Raw genomic sequence first — 23,178 nt, forward strand, 5'->3', positions numbered from 1 at the left:
GTAGGTGAGGGACGTTGCTTTCGAGCACAGCGGTGGGGCGTTGAGGAGTCCAAATACATGGTCTGGCTCCTAGTTCACCATCATGAGGCCCAACTCATGCAGGGCCAGGTCTCATGGGGAGCGTACAGGGCAGAGGCATGGGACCAGTTGGCTCATGATCTCACTAGTGCTACTGGGATTCCACGTACTGGTGAGCAGGTCCGTCACCACCATGCGGACCTGAAGCAACGTAAACAAGACCAGTTGACCCAATGGATCCAGGAGGCCCGGGATATGCCCAACGCCCCACTACTGAGTAAGTTACATTTTACTTATGTATGTAAGGAATTCAACTAGCTGATACCATGGAGATGTGTAGTCCAATATTACTCGTTTTGTATTACAGCTGCAGGTGTCCGCTCTATGAATCAATGGGCATATGACCGCAGGCTGGCGCGGCTGCACCACCATGCAGGTTAGTAACCCCACCTAGTACTTGTAAATAAATATTATAGTGTAGCGTGTAGCAGAACACTGCAGTGTATTGATTAAAAGTAATAGAATGTGCAAGGAACAAGTGAAAGTCTGCAGGTATGGCTGCAACAAGTTCATCAGTATGCAAGTGTAACTGGAAATATAATTGATAGAAATAAATAGTGCTGTAATACAGAAGCCCCACCATTAATTAAATGTAGTATAACCTGCAGTAGTCTCATGAGTACAGCTTCAGAATCTGAGGTAATCACATGTGAGATATATCCCCTGTTGAAATGCTGAATCATGACAGAAGTGAGGCTGCTGGAAAGTGTTGGAATCACCACAGGTCTAATATGTGAACAAAGCCTAGAAGTACCAACGTGAACTGTGAAATTGCATGATGTGTGAGAGTGACAGAAAGGGTCATATATCAATGAATAAAGTAGTAATAACTCCTGAATATATAGGCTTCAGTGTGGTTCTACAGAACTAAATGCATGTGGGAATTAAAACTTAACATCCCAAACTGATTTCAGTGTGTCTGAATCTTGAATGTTCAGGCCAAAATCTGTATATGGTGATGACAGTCAACAATTTGCAGATAGAATGAATGATTGTCTGACATACTAAACATCCATAGTTGTCCCCTGCTCTGTCATCAAAGTGTAGCAGGATGATATATCTGATCAAATTCAAAATAAATAGGATAGTGATGTATCTGTAACAGGTCTAGCATGACAGTCAATTAAAAATCATTTTGAAACTATCACCCACAAGTTAATTTTGTTTCTATTACAAATGTATATCAATGTATAATTTATGAATGTGTCATCATTTTCTTTCTCCACCCCACCCTATAATTGCAAATTAAAACACTCACTAAATATTGGTATGTGAACATTTCATTAACCATGGACATTTGTCCTGTTTCAAAAATATATGCATGTCTGTTGTTGCATGTGCCCTGTTCATACCTGCAAACCTGATGGCCTGTTGCCATTAATCAACCCTGCATGCTGTTTGATTGTGTATTTCCATTCAAATAATGCATGTGATATTGATATGTCCGTTGTTCAATGGTGTTAATATCTGGGTGTTTGTTTATTGGGAATACCAATGCATGCGTCAGATGCCAGATGGGGGAATCGTGGTAGCTCCCAGGGCAGCCAGCACACACATTCATTATTATGCCCTGGGCATCACACCCAACCTGGCAGTTGATGGAGGGGAATCCCTTGCAGTTAATATAGGCTCTACCTCGCTCACCGGCTGGTGCTTTGATGCGTATGTGCGTACAGTCTATTGCACCCAGTACCTCAGGGTATCCCGCTATTTGCTGGAAGAGACGCATATTGCTGGCCACAACCTCACAGGCATTAGGGAAATATACATGATCACCGACATGTGCTGACATGGCATCCAGGAAATGGTGCAGTACCCTGGAGGCTGATGCCTGTGATATCCCCATCATATCACCAGTTGGTCTCTGGAAGGTACCTGTTGCTAGTATTCTTAGGCCAACACATACCTTGGTTTCCACTGGGATGGGTTCCCCTCTGTTGGTTCTGTGTGTGAGACGTGGCCTGCACAGCTCAACAATTTGCTGCAGAAAGTCTCTGTCCACTCTGTAGCGCTCTACTATCTCCAGCTCATGTAACCCATGGTAGATGAGCCTGGGCCTGTATACTCTTCTCCTTCTCCTCACTCTGGGTTGTCTGTCAGCATCTGCATTGTCACCACCCTCAGCAATTCACCTATGCCTGATTATAACAGCTATGGCAGCCCCTAGCATTTCTGCTCTGAGTTCAGCTTTTTTCAGTTTTCAATTCTGATAGCTTACTCCTTTCTTGCAGTATCTCTTGTGAGAAACACCCTGCACTGCTTTTTACAGTGTTTTAAGTGCTGGGTTGGGCTTCTGGTCTGTCTGTGTAATTGCCTGCTTCCAATTGTTCGCACCAATTAATTTCAGCAGTCTCCTCTAGCAGCTTCCCTGTATTCTGGTTGTTTCCTTTTTCCTCTCTGTTTCCTGAGGGGGAGCAATGTGCACACCAGCTTAGAAATGCGCCACAGTTACTTAAACGCTGCACACATCCTTACAGGTGTTAGACAGCGCACACATCCTTACACGGTGTGAACTTGGCTGATTCATGGTAAACGCGCCGCACACACAGCCTCACACACGCATGCCACGCAAACCGTTGCAAACGGTTTGCAACACTCCCACATGTTGAACCTGCCTTACACACACGCGCGCATGCACGTATATAAAGAAAGTTTGAGTGTAGGGATAGTATGCACCCTCTATTTCTTGACTTTCCTAGTGTTCTGTTGGGACACACCTCTCTCCCTGATGTCTGTCTGTCATCTGTCACATTACATTGCCCTCCAATCTGATACATTTATTTCTATCATTCCCCCCCGTGATGTCACCTACCTCTTACTCTGTTCCTCCCCCTTCTGTAACTCTTACACTACTCGGAAAGTGCTCCTTACCTATGTGGCAGTGTGATTCAGTATTGTAGCCCTCATTTACATAGGATTGCCTAGTAATGCTTAGTTACATTTCTTACACGGAGCATCCCCCCTTTGACAACCACTACACGGAGGCCATATTGTTTTTGGTCTGCTAGTCCCTGCATTGTCATTCCATGTAATACATTAAACCCACAATTGTGGGCTTATAAGCTTCAGTTTTCACTTTTAGGCAGCGCACCCGTTTGTGGTGTGCGCTTCTGATTACACATGAAAATCCCACGGGAAAAAAAAAAGTTATTTAAAATACTTTTGTAACACTTTTTAATGCCAATGGCCACATATTTGGCCATTGGCATGCTAAATGAAACATATGCACTTTATTTGGAGCTGACATAGCTCCGTTGTCAATTTTGCAGAAATGTACTCAGTTGTCAGCTGAGTGCATTTCTGTTAACACGTCCGTTACGGACTGGTTTAGGCTTCTTGGATCACTCAAATACCTCATTTGCATATCTTTGAGCTGCAAATGAGGTATTGAGCATTTCCACACCCAGTCCGTGTAAGAGACGTGTTAGCTGTCTCTTACACGGAGGTTTGGGCTGTTCCTGGATCGGGAGGCTTACACGGAGGCTTACACTACTCTTAAACTCCGTGTAAGCCTTCGTGAATCCTGTCCATGTATTGATGGATCTCTCAGGGAATGCCTGGATAACATCAGCCATATTTTGAAGGACTCACGGAAAATTTTGGGATACATGAGCAATATACTCTTTGTGGTATATTGGCTCTTGAAAACTATGCATCAAAAATTTATTTTCAGTTATTCAGCATAGAGATAGACAGGATTGGTTCAATGAAGCAATTTCCAGTAATTAAAACCTAGACAACAACAACATCAAACTGTTGCACAGTTTTATGGACTAGTGTAGCTATGGGCATGACATGTTCCCTACTTTATGCTAATTTTGGGTTATGGAGATAGGAGACTACTATTTTGTTTAAAGTTGATAAGTTCAAATTTTGTCACACTTATTTCTGCTATCTGGATGATCGTTTTCTAATTTAGTCAGCAGATGGGGACATGCTATGGGATTTCGAGTGGATAGAAACCTCAACAGAGTTTTTTTTTTAATTTCTGACACCAGTACCAGATATTAGGGCAATTATTTCGATGTTAAAAAACAAGTAGCATGCTAACCATAGGTTTCAGTCATGCATTTACAGGAAGCCTATTCACAGTAATTCCCTGCTGAATTGTCATATTCACCACCATTTTCTTCAAAATCATGTGTCATTAGAGGTCAACTGAGCAGAACTTCTAAGCTTATCTTTGATGACATTGTTTTCAGAAATGAGTTAAACAGATTCCAGGAAATGTTACAGGTTAGGGGATATCCATCCTATTTGATGGAAGGTTACACCACTGAAACTTTAGGCAAGAGAAGTGACATGCATAAACCTCTTATTCACAAGAAGACAGATATGACTTCTATAGTTGACAAACACCCCAGGACCAGCTTTAAGTCACATCATAGAGCTATGGTATTAAGCCACAGCTTAGATTCTAAAACCATTAGCAGGTTATGTAAAGATTCTGTTGAGATTTCTCTCACTTGACAATGCCACAAGATGCTATAGCAAAGAAGCATTTTTTTTTGTTTACAAAAACAAATAAATTTTAAGAGAATTATTGAGAATGCAGGTGGTGAACCAGACACCTCTACCAACATCTACAACAGTACATACAGGTGTGGCAGGTGCAGTCAGTCACACCCGCTACAAGTCCCACTGCAGCAAAGTCTAATCTACATGGCAAAGAATGGAATAACCAGATGTAGATGTATATATGTAGAGGAATGTGTGTCTATACCCATAGCTACATGGAGATATACCTCTCCCTCTCTGTAGAATAAATGTATACATACAGAGACAGAATACATATACATACCCACATATAGATATATGCATATGCAGACACTCATATGTTGTTAGATATATATATATATATATATATATATATATATATATATATATATATATATATCAATATATACATGTATGCATACATATACAGATATATCTATATATAGTAATGTATATATATTATATATATATAGATATATATATATGTGTGTGTGTGTGTGTGTGTGTGTGTGTGTGTGTGTGTGTGTGTGTGTGTGTGTGTGTGTGTATGTGTGTATGTAAATATACACATGTAAAGAGCTAGGATATGATACATCAGTCACAAATTACATATGTTCACAGGCCGTGCAAATGGGGGTGAGGGGTCCAGTCAACAAACGTGTAACACATAGCATCAACCACCCCCACCTAGACAGGTGAAACATACAAACACACAATACAAGTAAACACACCACTGCTTCCTAGACCACAGGCAGGATACCACCAGTGGGAGAGACCTGCCAAGTCTAATCTTGAAACAAAGACATTAATGTCCCTTGTGGTACACCCCAAAAATTAATGATCATCAGAGTCAGTCCCTGTAATGATTCATCCAACCAGGCTGTATACGTACATGGTCCAGTAAGTTGTGCAAGCCTGATGACCCATGGGTCAACACAATGTACGACATGGGTCCTGACAAGTGGAGAGTGGGCAGTGTGTAGTGGTGTGGTTAGACCCCACCTGCACCCACAGTAAGGATGAGTGCTGTAGAGGAGGGGAAGGTGGGGGAACTATGGGTATGCAATTATGGGCCTAGGCATGCAGGTGTTGGCTGGCACAGTTGTATTAGGAACACCCTGGGGATGTAAGTAATATTGCAAATTGGGCAGAGCTTACGCCCATACCTCTCAACTCTGAACAGCAAAACCACTGGACAGAACCTAAACCATTGGGGGAACAAATAGGGACAGAAAGCACATATTCCACTTACAACCTTAGAAAGCTGACAGAGTAACAGGTTATGCATTAGCATGACTCCGCTGAAGGATGTGGGGTCCTAAACCCAATTACATGTCTGTGTTTAATGGTGTCAGTTCCCAAGTATTTGCCAGACAAGTACAGATTGTAAGAGGAACACATCCATAGTATGAAGCAAACTCTGCGCAGGCTGCAGAATCTGTACAGTCGACAGGCATGCTTATGCCTAACGGGCAGCCATTCCTGATATGGGTCTCAACGCAACACAGTCCAGTTTAATGGCTAAGTACTGTATAACCATATGTGTTTTTGCATAACCCACTACACAACACCTATGAACACATGGTCGCAACACCCAACTGTAGGCATGTAAGCCGATGTAATAGGCATCACAAGGTATTGTAGTCCTCACCCCCACCCAGGGGTGTGAGTGTCTGATGCAAACACTAAATGCAGTGCATATGCACAGCTGTTGTCGTAGACAACATGGCGAGCAGTGGACCTTCGCTGCAGCCATCTTGCACATCCCTGGATAATCCCCCTACTAACAACCCCCCCTTTGTGCCCCATGCACACCACGTACCTATCAGCCCCTGTTCCAGTTCTATTAATGTCTACTACATGTAGGTGACACCCTCTTCTCCCACTATACTGCCAGTATCTGGAGCCCCAACCCACATGTAGTATCACAGCTGTCCCAGAGGACACATGTATCTAACACATGAAGGAACACCACAAGCACACCTGGAGCAGCACAGGCTCACCACCTTGCAACCCCCCCACCTCACACTCTATACAACTACAACACCTCTTGTCCTGCCTCGCATACAAATCCCAACATCCGACATACCTTCCTTATTGCACCCCATCCAATTATACCTATGGGCTACTATACAGTTACAATGTCACCCCCACTAGCTACCTGTCTACTCCCTAGCTATTCACCTCTACTGTACCACACAGGTATGGAATAACTACACCTACCCAGAATACCTGCATGTAACCTACCCAGACCTGTGAAACAGGAATCCTACCTCACCTTAAACTGACCTTTGTCAACAGTCATACCTGACATGTACACCTGACCTACGCATGGATAATACCGACAGTTCAACGTAAACTAAGCATGATTAATGGGGGATGTAGCTATGTTATGTCTGTTACCCTCTATGAATGTGAACACCCCAGTATTAATTGGGGTACATAGCTGGGGTCAAGGTAGAGCTCTACACCCCGGGCCAGTGCTGACAATGGACAAGCATACAGTCCGACTGTCCCGGTTGACAGATGTGAACAAAATGCACAACGTTGCGTGTGTGTATGTGGGAGCAAGCGGGTGTAAGCCTGTTTGGCTGCCAGTATGAAAGTACCACACTGGTGAAGCAATGTAGATGCTGAGTGCAAGATGCCGCAACCAGAGGTTAGTAATGCTGTGCTTCTCGCAAACAAGTGCATACCCGCCTACAAATGTTCTACAGTGCCTTAGTCATCCTGTAGCCAACAGCTGTTGTTGTGGCCATTAACAAAATAGTCTGTACGCAAACCCCCAACCCTGCACACAATAGTTGACGTGAGTTCCACTAAGCCATGGCAGATACACATTCAGTTGCTGTGATTACAAACACATCATCCAGCACAGGCATCCAATATATACATATATATATATATATATATATATATATATATATATATATATATATATATATATATATATCTATATATGAAGAATGAATGTTGTGACAATAAAGCATACAAAAGGAATGAGAACTGTCATCTTATGTCATATCAAGCTGGGCAGGGGTGAGCAAATCATTGCTTCTCAAACCACAGACAGGATACTACCAGTGGGAGTAATATTGTCCACCTGCTAAGTCTACCTTACAAACAATTACAGGGTAGTCCCTGGTGGGACTACTCAAAAAGTGCAGGTTTTTGGACTTCCAACCAGTACACAAGCCAGGGCAGGTATGTTCAAGGACTGAAAGATTTGCAGAGTCTGATGATACATGGATGGAGACAACATACGTGCAGGGTCTCTAATGATTGGTCGAGGGCAATGTGTGGAGCTGTGTTATGGCTCGGATAGCAACTGGAGAATCGATGGTTTGTGTGTATGTGGAACTCAAGTGGGGTGGAGGAACCATGGGTATGAAATATGGATCAAGGCGTGTCAGGGTTTGATGGCCCGGTTCTAATTGGACCACCTCGTGGAAGTCAGTGAGTGTGTTATAAATATATATGCATACACACATACATACATACATCTATATGTAAAAGTACATTCCCTGTATCACATTAATTCCTTTTGCAGACATAAATAACATGAAAGTGCCCCTACAAACCTCGACAGTAGATAGAATAATAGTTTGTGCATAGCCATGCATGTAATAGGTCCATAGGTAGGTACTAGGCTATCTGCCGAAGGGCTAGGCAAGGTGTGTTAGCTCACACCACCCCATAGATCAATTTACTGGGCTTCTGTGAAGCAGAGCTATTGAATTGATCCCAGTATGTCCCAATCTTTGACCCCCCCCACCCCCAATTATATTAGGCTTTGGCTAGACTTCTTAGATTGAGAGGTTGAGAGGTATGATTCTTGTATATGTTTCATTGTGTTGTTTGGCCTCTAAGGCTCAAGTCATGACTGAATGGAGTCCTGACTCATTGGAACAGTCTGCATACTCGGTTAACAGATGTCAAATAAACATTTATTCATAGTCCAGTACAGAAAATACAGTGACCCCCACCCCCCCCCTTCTCTGCACTGTGGCTTATATATCCCGACTCAGTTTAATGCCAAATGCATGGCCTTTGTAACAGTGCAGGCCTTACTTAGACTGTCATGAAATGGTTGTCATCCATAGATATATGAATAAGTTCCATGATAATATGCTCCATGGCCTTGCAGATAAGGCTTGTCAGACTGATGGGACGGTAGTTTCCGGGATCCAAGGTGGATCCCCCCTTGTGGAGTGGGATAACTGTAGGTGTGCACCACTCAGTGGGTATGAAACCTGAGGTGAGGCTATGATTAAACATGACACTTAGGTGAGGTGCCAGTTCATATTGTAGTTCATGTAGTACATAGCCCGGGATGTCATCTGGTCCCATGGATGCTGTATTCTTAGCTTTCGAGAGTGCGTTTTTTACCTGTGTGGCCATTATTACCGGAATTTGGCAATCTTCCAGTATTGAGATGGGCCATTTAGGGTGTGAGAGGGGGGGTGAAGTTGGCACTGAATCGATCTGCCAGGATATTGGCAATATCCTTGGGATCAGTATATTTAATGCCATTCTGTTTTAGCTCAGAGCAGATCTGAGCATTGCCATTTAGATTCTTGACATAGTTATAGAATGCCTTGTTGTTGTCTTTGGAATCTTTGTCAATTTTATTTTCATAACTAGCTTTGGAGGATTTTTATGAGGAATCTCAATTTCTTACTGAGGCTGGTAAGGAAGTTTTTTGCATCCTGGGATTTTCCTCTTTTCTGCAACAGTTTCTTCCTTTTGTTGTAAAGTTTGTTTATGGCAGGGGACCACTAGATTGACTTCTTTTTTTTGGATGAGAGCATCTTGGTTCTATTTGGGATGGCACGATTTATGCATAAGTGGATGTGCTCGTACAGTGCCTTAGTGTAGGATTCAGCAGTTGAACTTTCAGCTGCCGTCTGCATGGGTGTCATGAAGTTTGTCACTTCTGACTTGAGTAGCATAAAGTTGGCTTTGGAGAAGTTTTTTATGGAGGTTTCCTTACTGGGAGGTGAGGGTGGGATGTGGATGTTAAGGGTGATTAGCTTATGGTCAGACGTGACTAACAAGGGTGTGACCATAGGTGTGGAGCATCGATTTCCGATGTTGGTAATGACCAGGTCTAGGATATTGGAGCCCCTGGTGGGACTACGGATCAGTTGATCCAGGGCATTTTTATGAATTCCAAGAACTGTTGGGAAAAGGTGTTGGTACATGAGTAGCTTTCCCAGTTAATGGCAGGGTAGTTAAAATCACCCAGTATTAGGGTGTTTGGTTCTATCTTAATATTTTCCAGTATTTTTAGAAAGGTGTAGTGAGAATCTTGGGGTATGGTGGGGGATCTGTAGCAAGCTACAATTTGGATTGCAGTCTTACCTAGTGTTAGTTGCACCTGGAGAATTTCAGACACATTGTGTTGGGCAACGAGCCTGGTGGTGTGAATATCCTTGGTGAATATTGACACTCCTCCACCTTTAGTGTTCCGGTCCTGCTTTGGTGGCCGAAAAGTGTGGTAAGAGTTGTAGCCTGATATTGCAGGGGTGCTCTCTGGAGCCTTGAACCAGGTCTCGGTTACTGCACAGATATCGATGTTCTCCATTTTTAGGAGTGCCTCGAGAGAGTGCATTTTGAGGTTTAGACTTCTAGCATTGAGTAGCATTACCTTCAGATTTTGCATGCTTGTACCTGTTACGGTGGTGGTTTTGTTCTTTGAACTTTGCCTAAAAAAGGCACTATAGGGGTGGCAAGAGCCTTAGCCAGTAACCTGAATCCCAGGTATATGCTGTCTAGGCCAAGGCCTTCAATTAGTACAACAGTAGGAACAGGATTTGCCTTCAGGATACGTAAAAATCAACAATTACAGATGTAATTCAGCAGACTCCAATTACACCCTGTAGTCAAGCCCTAGGGGGAAAGGTAGCACTTATGTTAATGTCACAGTATCTTGTACATATCATTGCTTAACCTAACACCTCACTATCACACTGAATGACCCTTGTCTTAACAGTTATATCACTGGAAAGGTGGCATAGCCTAGGTTAATGGCATAGAACCCCCCCCCCCCATAAAAGGCTGTACAAGGGCAAGGAACACTGTGTATCACACACTTACCTCAGGAATGTACAAGGGCACAAATGTGTTCACCAGCTGTTACACCCATATATATGGACATGGCCCAACAGCTGGTGTGGGAGTCCATGACATGACTGGGATGATAGCAGTAATGCTAGCGATAAATAATGATAGGCCATTACCTAACAACCCTTCCTGTATCACAGTGGGACACAAACTGGCATAAATGTGGAGGACAGAGGAAGGAACATAGGGCCATATTTGCATTATTGCTGTTAAACACCCTAGAAATTGCTGGTGTTACAAGATTTGTTACAACGTACCCTTATGCAGGGATATGACATTGAAATACATATGGATGTAGCTATGTACTGATAGCACTCAACAGACAGAATGCCACAGATATATGTGGGACGATACCTGTGTGGTGCACAGACAAAACCTAACAGCCAATCATCTTGGTATCATACGGATAGGCCACAGCTGAGAGCTATGCAGACAGACAACATTCCATGAAATAGTACCATGTACACAGAAACCCTTTAACAGCAAGATACATTGCACACAACAACACTATTCACACTGTCTCTAGGTCTGGAACCTTACCAAAATGTGGATATGGCCTGTGTCTGCAGGTTCTGCTGTAAGAGGTATTGCTACCTGCAGTCTGTAACACTGATGTCCACACACAGGAAGGATGCCTTCCATACTGTAAAGGTGAAGGGACAACACCCACAGAAGCCAGAAATTTATAGTACAGGGTTGCAATGCCAGTGGTTATCTGAAGTACTACACAGCAGGCTGCAAGCAGTTAGCAACTGGTGGACACTGACTGGTGCAGAGGCCACCACCTGATCATGTGCAAAACAAACAAAGCATTCTGCAATCTATTCAAACCAGCTCAATCACTCTACTGGAGAGACTGAGAGAGAGAGAGAGAGAGAGAGAGAGAGAGAGAGAGAGAGAGAGAGAAATGTCAAGAAGGTTCACAAAGCTCAGGGTTGTGTTACAGTGGAAACAACATAACAGGTATGTGAAACAGATATGCATTTACTGGCATGTAGTATATGGCATAGATTACTAGGATGTAAACTGTGAAAGGATGTATATGTGCCATCAATACATGTTTCTGTAATGATGTTGTGCTCAACAGCTGCACTGGACAGTAGTATAAGTCCCTGTGGGCAGTGGGACATACCTGTCAAATGTGCAGAACAGCAGTGAATGGCAAGGATGTGACCCATGATATCTGTGTTCTGTAAATTACTGTGGCCAATGGCTAGTGGGGGTATTAATACCGCCATAATAGACACATGGGTGAGAGACCACACCACCTGCAGGACAGTCATGTTAGAGTGTAGCATAGCATGCCCACACTGCCATAGCAGTATAATATGCTTATCTAAAGTGTGTAACCATATATACCCCCATAATGTTAGTCTGTGTTCACATGTGACACCTGTCTGTGTTGCAGCAAGGCAGAACAGTTCAGCTGTGACGTAAAGAGGGTACATGAGTGTGGTCCAGATGTTTGCACGCACCCCACATACAGATACATATATGTGTGATACATATTCACAGCTGTGTATCTGTACAGAACCTCAGACAGTTATACATTTATATAGGTATATAAACAACACAAAATGATATCTACACATATATGCACATATGTATATATATATATATATATATATATATATATATATATATATATATATATATACATATATATGTATATATGTGTGTGTGTGTGTGTGTGTGTGTGTGTGTGTGTGTGTGTGTGTGTGTGTGTGTGTATAAAAATATATATACATGGCAATACATTTTCCCTGCCATGACATGTGTGACAGAACATCACACATCAATACACAACATACCTATACACCAGTACATGGCTGCAAGATGGAGTGTGGAGTGAGGTGTGTAACCCATGCTGGGAACACATTGCAATTGTATGGGATGGTGGGGTATATATGTTGGTGAAGGGTATTAGGCACATATTGGTATGTAGGTCTGGTTGCATGACAAACAAGACAGCATACAGGGCTGGTATATGTGTAGCAATCACATAGCATGGCAGATGTCTTGCAATCACATAGCAGGCCTGCCACATGCATATGTGGAAACATAGTGGCAGTGACAATGGAATGCAGGTGAAATACCCTGTAACAGCCCTGCAACTCTAGTGTCCCCACAGGGAGCATATCTTTGCCACAGCCTGACAGGGGCACAGGGGAATAACATTAGTGGGTGGTGCATGGCAGGGAACCCCTGTGGCTAGGCATATGTAAGCCCCAGGACCAATAGAACAGTACTCACCTATGAACCTCTGTGTACCACAGGCAACATCAGCCAGGGCCCAATCATGGTCAATAATGGTCTCTACACTCACCATAGGTACAGTACAAGGTCTGTGTGGCTGGTCTAATGGTAATCTACCACTCATACATGCACCACTGATGATGACTTATGTGAATACACGTCAAGCAGTCACTAAACACGTGTCCACACGTGATCCAGGAACACACAGAGGCGGTGAGCAGCAACGGAAACACACCTGACACAGAGGCACATCCTGCAATGGTGTGCACACCCATGAGGTATGGTACACAGTACATGCCAGGGTGCAGAACAGATGCACAGTAACGCTGTGGACATGGGTGCAGTGGGTTCCAGGGGGAGGGCCATCACCTACAAACAGAAGCCATGCATCACAGCCATGTATAATGTTGGTAACGGGGATTGACTACAGTTGCACTGCATGCTGTTCAGCCCCACATGTCCTGCATGCTGACATGTGTGTATTCACAGGTATGTGTGTGATACTGTACTGCACCATAGCCTGCTATTGTGTGTGTTATGGGGTTGTGGGAGCTGTCTGTAGGTGCTGTCTGGTGTAGTGTATGGGTAGCCATGTATGTTGACTGCATGTGTGCACGTTTGTGTGTGTGTGTGGCTATGTCTGCACACACACACATGTGTGTGTGTGTGTGTGTGTGTGTGTGTGTGTGTGTGTGTGTGTGTGTGTGTGTGTGTATTTGCTGTTTAGTGGTGTTGTACAGGTCTTACAGTCTATTCCCTGTTTTCCTTTCACAGGTGGCGAGGTGGGGCTGTGTCCCCCCGCAGGGAATGTGATGTCACTGATGCAGACAGTGACCATAAAGATGGGTGTGTTGAGGCACAGGAAGGGTCATCAGGGGCAGCAGCTGGGCCACCAATTGACAACCCACATGTATCCACACCATCCACGCACATAGCCACACTGCCTCTACACACCTCATCACTATTGGCCCTAGCTGAGGGACAGCCTATAGTTCGCATGAGCCAGGACAGTGTTGTATCTATGGCACGTGTATCAGGACACAGCAGCCATAGCCAGATGTCTGGAGGAGTATCACATAGGCAGATGTGCAAGGGTGCTCGTAGGGGCACTGCTGGACATCATGCACCTGGCAGACGTGCACCCCTTATTTCAACCACATGCATGTTCCAGACTGTCATGGAGACACAGGCATGAATGGAATGGTACAGCAGGCAGGGTCTAAGGGTACAGAGGGCTCATCACACCTCTGTAACTGACAGCATCCATGACCTAGCAGGTGCCATCTGTAATTACACCGAGGTCATGGATAGATGGTGGGGTGAGACATTGGAACTTATTCAAAATGTCATGTCCATGCATCAAGACAGGGCTGGATGGTTGCGATGGCCACATGGACATATTCTAGCAACACCAGCAGCTGGAGGTCACCGTGGATGTCCAAACTGTCACAGCCACTCCCGTAGTGGCAGTACCAGCCCCAGCACTGTGGGGGAGGCTGTCCATAACCCATCAGAGCAGACCACGTACACGTGGCCCTGGCCAGTCCCAGGAGGGATCTGGATCCAGTGGATGTCTGTCAAATTCAGGGGATAATACTTGGTCTGGTTCTGTACCTGATACTGCCTGTAGCACCTCTGCCAGGCACAGATCTTGTGGCCGGAGATGGTGAACTGCAAACCCTGCCAGCTACAGTCTGCTGCTGTCCCACAATTCCCTGTATAGGGCAGCCAAATGGAGGAACTGTGTGCATGCAGTCACACACATAAACAACGAATCTAGGGCAACCATATACCTGCACACACAACATCACCAGTGGCCCATAACAATACTCAGTCCCCTCAAACACACATGTTGTCAATTGTATGGTTCAACCTAGGCATCTGGCCAACCAACAACACATCCTGTGCATATGATGATACCTGTGCCACTGCCTGATATCCGTAACATTGATGCAGGGACAGGCTAACATGGTTCTGATGCACAGGGTGACTGTACAACAGTGTAGCAATGGAATGATGTGTAGCATGTTGTCAGCAGTAAAGTGAAATGCTAATTTCTTGGAAGGTGTAGCTGTGCAGCCTTGATGCATCCTAGCTTTAATTACCAATGTTGTATTGTTGTCACCAGTATCTGTTCAGATTGTGTTGTGTTTGTCCATGTGCCACATGGCTGATGGGTGTAGGGGTGTCAGCAGGCCTACTACAGTGGACACCAGTGAGTGTAGTGGGTGGTACACATGACATGGCTGGGTACAAAACACAGTGCCTTTGGTCAGGATGCAGTACAGGTACAGGACTGTGCACATGGAGGTATGTCCCTGTGCAGGTAACACATCTGTTGCACATGTAATCCCAGCAAAACGGCATAGGCACAACCACACAGTGGTATTCATGTGGTCTGCAATGTGGATGGCACTGAACATGCTAACAGCAGGGTGTATGTCCCTCTCCCCACTCCACTGCGATAGTCACCTAAGTAACATGTTTTGTGCCAATGCCGGTGGCATATCCCTACCCTTAGGAAGGTGTAAGGCGCTTACACCCTCCTAAGGGTAGGAGGGTGTGAGGCGCTCAACTACTGTGAATGGTGTAGACAACAACTAACAACTTGATTACATATACTGTACAGTATTAAAGACAGTTATGTGGGGAAATAGATGCAACAGTAACTGCAATTATGGCAGTTGTGTCCACAACAGCCACACCCAGTGAGTTATAGCAACCCCAGTAGTGCTGCACACCTCAACAGTGTGGAGGAGTGCATTGACACATCTATGACCTGTGAAGAACTGTATGCCCATGGGATGGCACCTTTGGTATGTTGGCAATGCCAAGCAGTCCTGGTGGAAACATATCCTGTGAACAGAGGTAGATCCCATGACAACTACACACATTCCTACAAGCGGGATCGTGTACAAAAGCCTGCTATGATGTACATAGGCATTGTGCACCTCCTAACCTTCATCTACATATATCAAGATTGGGATGGATTGGGATGAGAAGGTATACGGAGTTCAGGTTGTATTCTCTGCCTTTGACAAGTCCAACATTGGCAGGGTCCCGTGTGTTGAGATTACCAGTGACATTGGCCATGGGTTCATTGATGGTATGTTCCACATCCCTGCAGACCACAGTCATCTGGCTACCGGGTGGTAGTTACCAGCTGACATGGTGGGTTTGTGGATGTCCTTGCCAACATTGGTGAAACCATTGTCAGGTGTAGGGCTATTGGATTGTATGAGGGATCCCAGCTACTTAATGCATCTGCCCAGGGGGTTCCCCCAACAATGACGTGTCACTTGACTGTACTTCATGATAAGTTAGTAATATCAGCCTTACATCCTGCAGGTGGGATGGAGTACTGTTAACATGTACTGCCCTTGCTGTGTAGGGTCCTGCTTATGGGATCTGCTAAGGTTGGTAATGTATTGCAGGCTAGACATATTTGGCTGGGGGGTACCTATCCATGCCAGATGTATGTTGTTTGGGTCTCTCCAACCCATCAATGGTGCATGTGGACATATATGTTGTGGTTACATTCCCAGTTCCATCTACATATGCATGTCCATATATGCCTATATTGATATATATGCGTTCACCTTTGATAGGGGGACAGTAATTCCTTTGAATGTCCCTTTCTGCAAACAGAAAGGACTAACCAGTCGTTTCTTACTGCACCACAGTTAAGAGAACTGCAGTTCTACAGGCACCTTCACTGACACTCAAAATGCAAGTTGGAATACATATTGTACTGGCAGGATGCATGACTCCCTGCACCCCCCTCTGGGGGGGCCGGGCCCCCCACAACCACCCTACTGTGATATACGAACCCCTAGTGTGCACTACTGTGGAGATAGGCAATTATTCCCCATCCCCAATTTAGTGGCATCCGCAAGCAAATTGCCTAATCTGCAATGAGCGAATGCATATTGACATTCGCACATTGCACATTCTATGCATGTATTGCAGGATTGTGCAATGTCGGGAACATACTATAGGCCTACCAGCCTCTGGACACATGGACTTCTCCCTTTGAAAGGTGAGCGATATATAGTCTAACATATATGCATTCCTAGTACTGTCTATCTGTGGACATGTGAATATATACATATATATCTTTGGTTGTATGTGAATCTATGTATATCTGTATGTATTGGCTTGTATATATATATATATCTATATATCTATATATATATATATATATATATATATATATATATATATATATATATAGATATGTCTATACCTATATTTACATATATAGATATGTGATATCCATTCAATGATGAATATATATACACAGACAAATACATCTACAAGGGGGATACATTCCCTGTAATGCTGGATACCTGGGCTGGATGATATGTATGTGGACACATCATGATTATGCATATCTGCCATGGCTTAGTGGTAAATTGCTTTGTGTATGATGTGCAGTGTCCTGGTTACGAGCTTTGCAGGACCTGTTTATTCTGTTGCTGGGCATAACACACAAACCTGCTTACAACTGCTTTACAGTGCCTTAATCACTCTCTATCTAATGGGACATGTTCTGGCCAGCAGCAAATTAAACTACTCTGGCAAGGCTCAAACCAAAGACCCTGCACACCCTAGGAAAACCGATGTACCACTAAGCCATGACAGGTACACAGATATTGAATGTTTCAGAAACATATCAGCCAGTCATGTCATGCAACAGAGCAGAGAATGTTTACCAACATCTAGATGTATGCGTTTGTAACTATAGTGCAACCTTAACAGATACAACATACCCATATATGTATAGATACACATGTATTCAAATATATATGTTGTTTACTACCTTTACATACATATATATCGCTATCTATGCACATATACCTATATATCTGTTAACAGGTTAATATATCTATATAGGTATATATGGCCATAAATCTGTAGATAGCAATTGCAGATTGACAAATACACCAATGTCTACATGCACTGTTAATGGGGTTGAGACGGCCCACACACTAGACGTCTTGCACAAATAGGCATCCACCCACGGCCAAACACCTGCCCCCTGCAATACACACCAAGTACAGTCCGCCTCCCACAGGACATGTAATATGTGGAAGCCGTCGACATTCCCAGGATACAGATACACATACACATATATGCTGATACAGATACACATATATATATATATATATATATATATATATATATATATATATATATATATGTGTATAGGTTCATAGGTAAATAGGTAGGTACTGGCTATTGGCACTAGGGCCTATACAAGCCTAGTCAAAAAGGTACCCTGGCTTTTGCCACCCAAGAAAATTATTTTCCTGTTTCCCTGTCAAGCAGAACCACAGAAGTGATCCCCGGGGTAAATTTCCTATTACCCATCCAATCATCAAGATTTTTCTTGAAGAGTGCTAATGAGGAGCTCTGTTTGACATAGATAGGTAGTCTGTTCCAGAGTATGAGAAGTCTCTGGGACAGGAATCTATCCCTCCAGCATGTTCTGTTTATTGTGGAGACAAGGTTTAGGTCCCTAGAGCGTGTAGCTCGGAGGGATTTCTTTAAGTGGAGCATGTCCAACAGCTCTTGGTTTGACATAGCTTTGTATGTTAGGCAGAGATTGTCTTATGATAAGGTGATATTCGACGGAGTAAAGCTGGAGTTTTTTGAGACAGTCTGCATAAGGCATCTGTTTGAGGCCAGTAATCCTCTTTTTGAGGTATTTTTGCAGCCTTTCCAGTTATTGTAGATGTCTTGTGAGGTTCATACCAAAAGGGGTGTTGTACTCTATAATGGGTCTAATGAGTGATGAGTAGAGGGGAACAATTACCTCTTTTTTTCTGGATGAGAAACCTTTTGTGATGAGGTGTGCCACGTAGAAGGATTTCTTGACCACTGTGGCGATGTGATTATCAAAGGAGAGACTACTGAACACCTGTGTCCCAAGGTCTCTTATCACACTTTCAGTGTTAAGTAGACTACCGCCTATGTGGTAGTCCATGGGTACAGAGTTTTTACCAAAGGGGATGACAATGCACATTTTGGCATTGAGCTTGAGACCATGGCTTTGACACTAGGCATCTGTCTCAATGAGGCCCTTTTGTAGGATGTCCACATCATTAGGAGTTTCAATTATGGCTCCTAGTTTGCAGTCATCTGCGAATTTAGTCAGCCAAAGACTTTATGTGTTAGCCTGTACTTCAGAGAAGTAGATACCAAATCGGAGAGGACCCAGGACTGAACCCTGTTGTACTCCACTTGTCACTGGTCTGTAGTCTGATGTGGAGTCTGCTACTTTCACATTGTGGGTTCTGTCAGTAAGCCAGTTGGCAACCCATCTTGTGACATAGGGATTTATACCTAGTTTATTCAGTTTATCTATAATTCCAGAGTGGTGATGGTGTCGAACGCCTTGGCAAGATCTCGATAGTCTGTGTGAACCACTTTACCCTCATCTATGGCTTTGGTGACTACTTCAAAGAAGTCTATCAGGTTTAGGAGACATGATCTGCCTTTTACAAACCCAAACTGTGTGGGGTCTAGAGTTTGGAGATCTCCAATGTCTTTGTTTATGAGTTCCATGATGATATGTTCCATGGCCTTGCAGACCAGGCTCGTCAGGTTAATGGGGCGGTAGTTCCAAGGGTCTGTTGTGGCCCTCCCTTTGTGGAGTGGGATAACTGTCACAGTGCGCCATTCAATGGCCACAAAGCCTGAGTTGAGGCTATGATTGAACATTGTACTTAGGTGGGGTGCCAGGTCAATCTGTAGTTCATGTAGAAGGCAGCCTGGGATATACATATATGTATATATATATACACACACATATATATATATATATATATATATATATATATATATATATATATATATATATATATATGTATATATATATATATATATATATATATATATATATATATATATATATATATATATATATATATATATATATATATATATATATATATATATATATATATATACATATATAGATATATTTATATACACACACACACACACACACACACACACACACACACACACACACACATATATATATATATATATATATATATATATATATATATATATATTATACATGTGACTACACATACACGCAGATATATGTACAGGCAGATACGTATGTAGGAGGTTCATATGTTCATAGGTAGGTACTAGGCTATCATCCCAAGGGCCTACGTAAGCCAAGCCAACAAGGTTCCTTGGCTTATGCCACCCAAGAAAGTTATTTTCCTGTGCTACTGTTGAGCAGAGACACGGAAGTGATCCCCGGGGTGTATTTCTTATTTCCCATCCACTCATCAAGCTTTTCTTGAAGAGTGCTAATGAAGAACTTTGCTTGACATAGATGGGTAGCCTGTTTCAGAGTATGGGAAGTCTCTGGGACAGGATTCTATCCCTCCAGCATGTCCTATTTATTGTGGGACAAGGTTTAGGTCCCTAGAGTGTGTAGCTTGGAGGGATTTCTTTAGGTGTAGCTTGTCCAACAGCTCTGGGTTTGACATAGCTTTATATGTTAGGCAGAGATCACTTTGGAGTAGGTGATATGCTATGGATTAAAGCTGGAGTTTTTGTGGCGGTCAGTGTAGGGCATTTGTTTGAGGCCAGTAATCCTCTTTGTGAGGTACTTCTGTGGCCTTTCCAACTGCTGCAGATGTCTTGTGAGGTACATTCCAAAAGGGGCATTGTACTCTATAATGGGTCTAATGAGAGTCAAGTAGAGGGGAACAATGACCTCTTTTTTCCTGGCTGAAAACCCTTTTATGATGAGGTGTGCCACGTAGAAGGACTTCTTGACTACTATGGTGATGTGACTATCAAAGGAGAGACTGCTGTCCACCTGGGTCCCAAGGTCTCTTATCACACCTTCGGTGTTAAGTAGATTGCTGCCTATGTGGTAGTTCATGGGTACAGAGTTTTTACCAAAGGGGATGACACTGCACTTTTTGGCATTGAGCTTGAGGCCATGGCACTGACACCAGGCATCTGTCTCAGCGAGGCCCTTCTGTTGGATGTCCACATTATTTGGGTACTTGAATATGGCTCTTAGTTTGCAGTCATCTGGGAACTTCATTAGCCAGAGCCCTTCTGTGTTAGCCTGTACTTCAGAGAAGTAGATACCAAACAGGAGAGGTCCCAGGATGGAACCCTGTGGTACATCGCTTTTCACTGCTCTGAGTTCAGATTTGGAGTCTGCAACTTTTACAGTGTGGGTTCTGTCAGTGAGCCATTTGGCAACCCATCTTGTGACATAGGGATTTATACCTAGTTTAGTGAGTTTAGCTATAATTCCAGAATGGGGGATGGTGTTGAAAGCCTTGGTGAGGTAAAGATAGGCTGTGTGAACCACTTTACCCTCATCTACGGCTTTCGTGACTGCCTCTAAGAAGTCGATCAGGTTCAGGATGCATGATCTGCCTTTCACAAACCCGAACTGGGTGGCATCCAGAGTTTGGAGGTTACCAATGTCTTTCATTATGAGTTCCACAATGATACGTTCCATGGCCTTGCAGACCAGGCTCGTCAGGCTAATAGGTTGATAGTTCCCGGGATCATTGGTGGCTCCGCCTTTGTGGAGTGGGATAACTGTTGCTGTGCACCATTCAATGGGCAAAAAACCTGGTGCGAGGCTGTTATTGAACATGGTGCTTAAGTGGGAAGCCAGTTCATTCTGAACTTCATGTAAAACGCAGCCTGGGATGTTGTTCGGTCCCATGGATGCTGTGTTTTTGGCTTTAGAGAGTGCAGCTTTTACCTGCGTAGTTGTTATTACAGGGACTCTACATTCTTCCTGTATAGATATGGGTCCTTTAGGAGTATGTGGGGGTAAAGTTAGCACTGAACCTATCTGCCAGGATCTTGGCAATATCAGTTGGTTCTGTAATTCACACAATATGGAACAGCCATTATGCCTGCAGTTAACACCTGAACAACTGCACACTATATGGGCTAAATATACAAATGTCAATCATTGCCTCCAACATATACCCATAGAAAGGTCATAGTACAGACACCACACATAGGTTTGCAGAAATGGGACTACTTTAATTGTGTATCATAACAGTCCTATATGACATATCATATAGCTTTTCCAATACTGACAACCATATAAACAGAGTAATGCAACTGTGAAACAGTTACACTTATACAGTAGTCTGGAAATGTTCACAACTGTTGCAGTCCAAGCCAAGCCCTTCAGAATGTACAATAGATCTGACAGACTGGGCCACAAGGTACAACACAATCAACAGTATGTATTGCAGGTGTGTAGTTCAGCAGCCTCTAACTACACTCTGTACAATCTCCATAGGAGGTAAAGACATTGTGTGATCCGATGGGTTGTATCCAGAACATATCAAGGCATAACGCACAGAACAGTCTGTATTGCAGGGAGCAGTAGGCTTGCAGTACCCCAAGTCATGTTAGTAGTTGCAATATAGGTGGAGTATACAGTACTGTACAGCCACATACCTTGTGGCAGCTCACCCCTGATATCCCCACATTTGTAACAGCCTAGGTCATTTAGGTGCTCCCCACCTGGACTCAGTAATACAAGACCATATATCACTGTTACACACACTGGCCTCTGCAGTGCATAAGGGCGCACATGTGTTGTGTAGGTGACGCCCACACATATAATGCCCCAGCCCCAGTGTATGTGCAGGGGATAAAACAGCAGTGTACTAATGGCTGCAATGGCAGTGTGATATACTCACAGCCCACTACAGCACACCCCCCCCGACAGCATGACAAATGTGCACAGCTTGGTATATAGATGGGGGACAGAGGCTGGAACACAGGCATATATGTGGAACACTGTTGCCATACACAAGCAAGGTGCTAGTGTTACAGGATAGTCTGCAACATACTCTTAGTCAGGGAATTGAGGTTAGATATAGACATGGATGTAGCCATGTACCATTAGCATGCAACACAAACACTGCCAGTGTCATGTCTGACACAGGGCTCGTGTGATGGATGGACATCACATGATATGCATACCTCTGCCCAGCAAGAGGTAGGCCCACAGTAGTGACTTATGCAGACATACTGCATTCTAAGGTACACTAGTATGTACACACACACACACACACACACACACACACACACACACACACACACACACACACACACACACACACGCACCCTGTAACACCAGTACTATGCAAAGCATTACACAACTCTACCCAAAGTCGTTTGTAGTTCCTG

The sequence above is a fragment of the Protopterus annectens genome, chromosome 3.part0, assembly GCF_019279795.1.
Source record: "Protopterus annectens isolate FY-2018-M chromosome 3.part0, PAN1.0, whole genome shotgun sequence".
NCBI classification, from domain to species: domain Eukaryota; kingdom Metazoa; phylum Chordata; order Ceratodontiformes; family Protopteridae; genus Protopterus; species Protopterus annectens.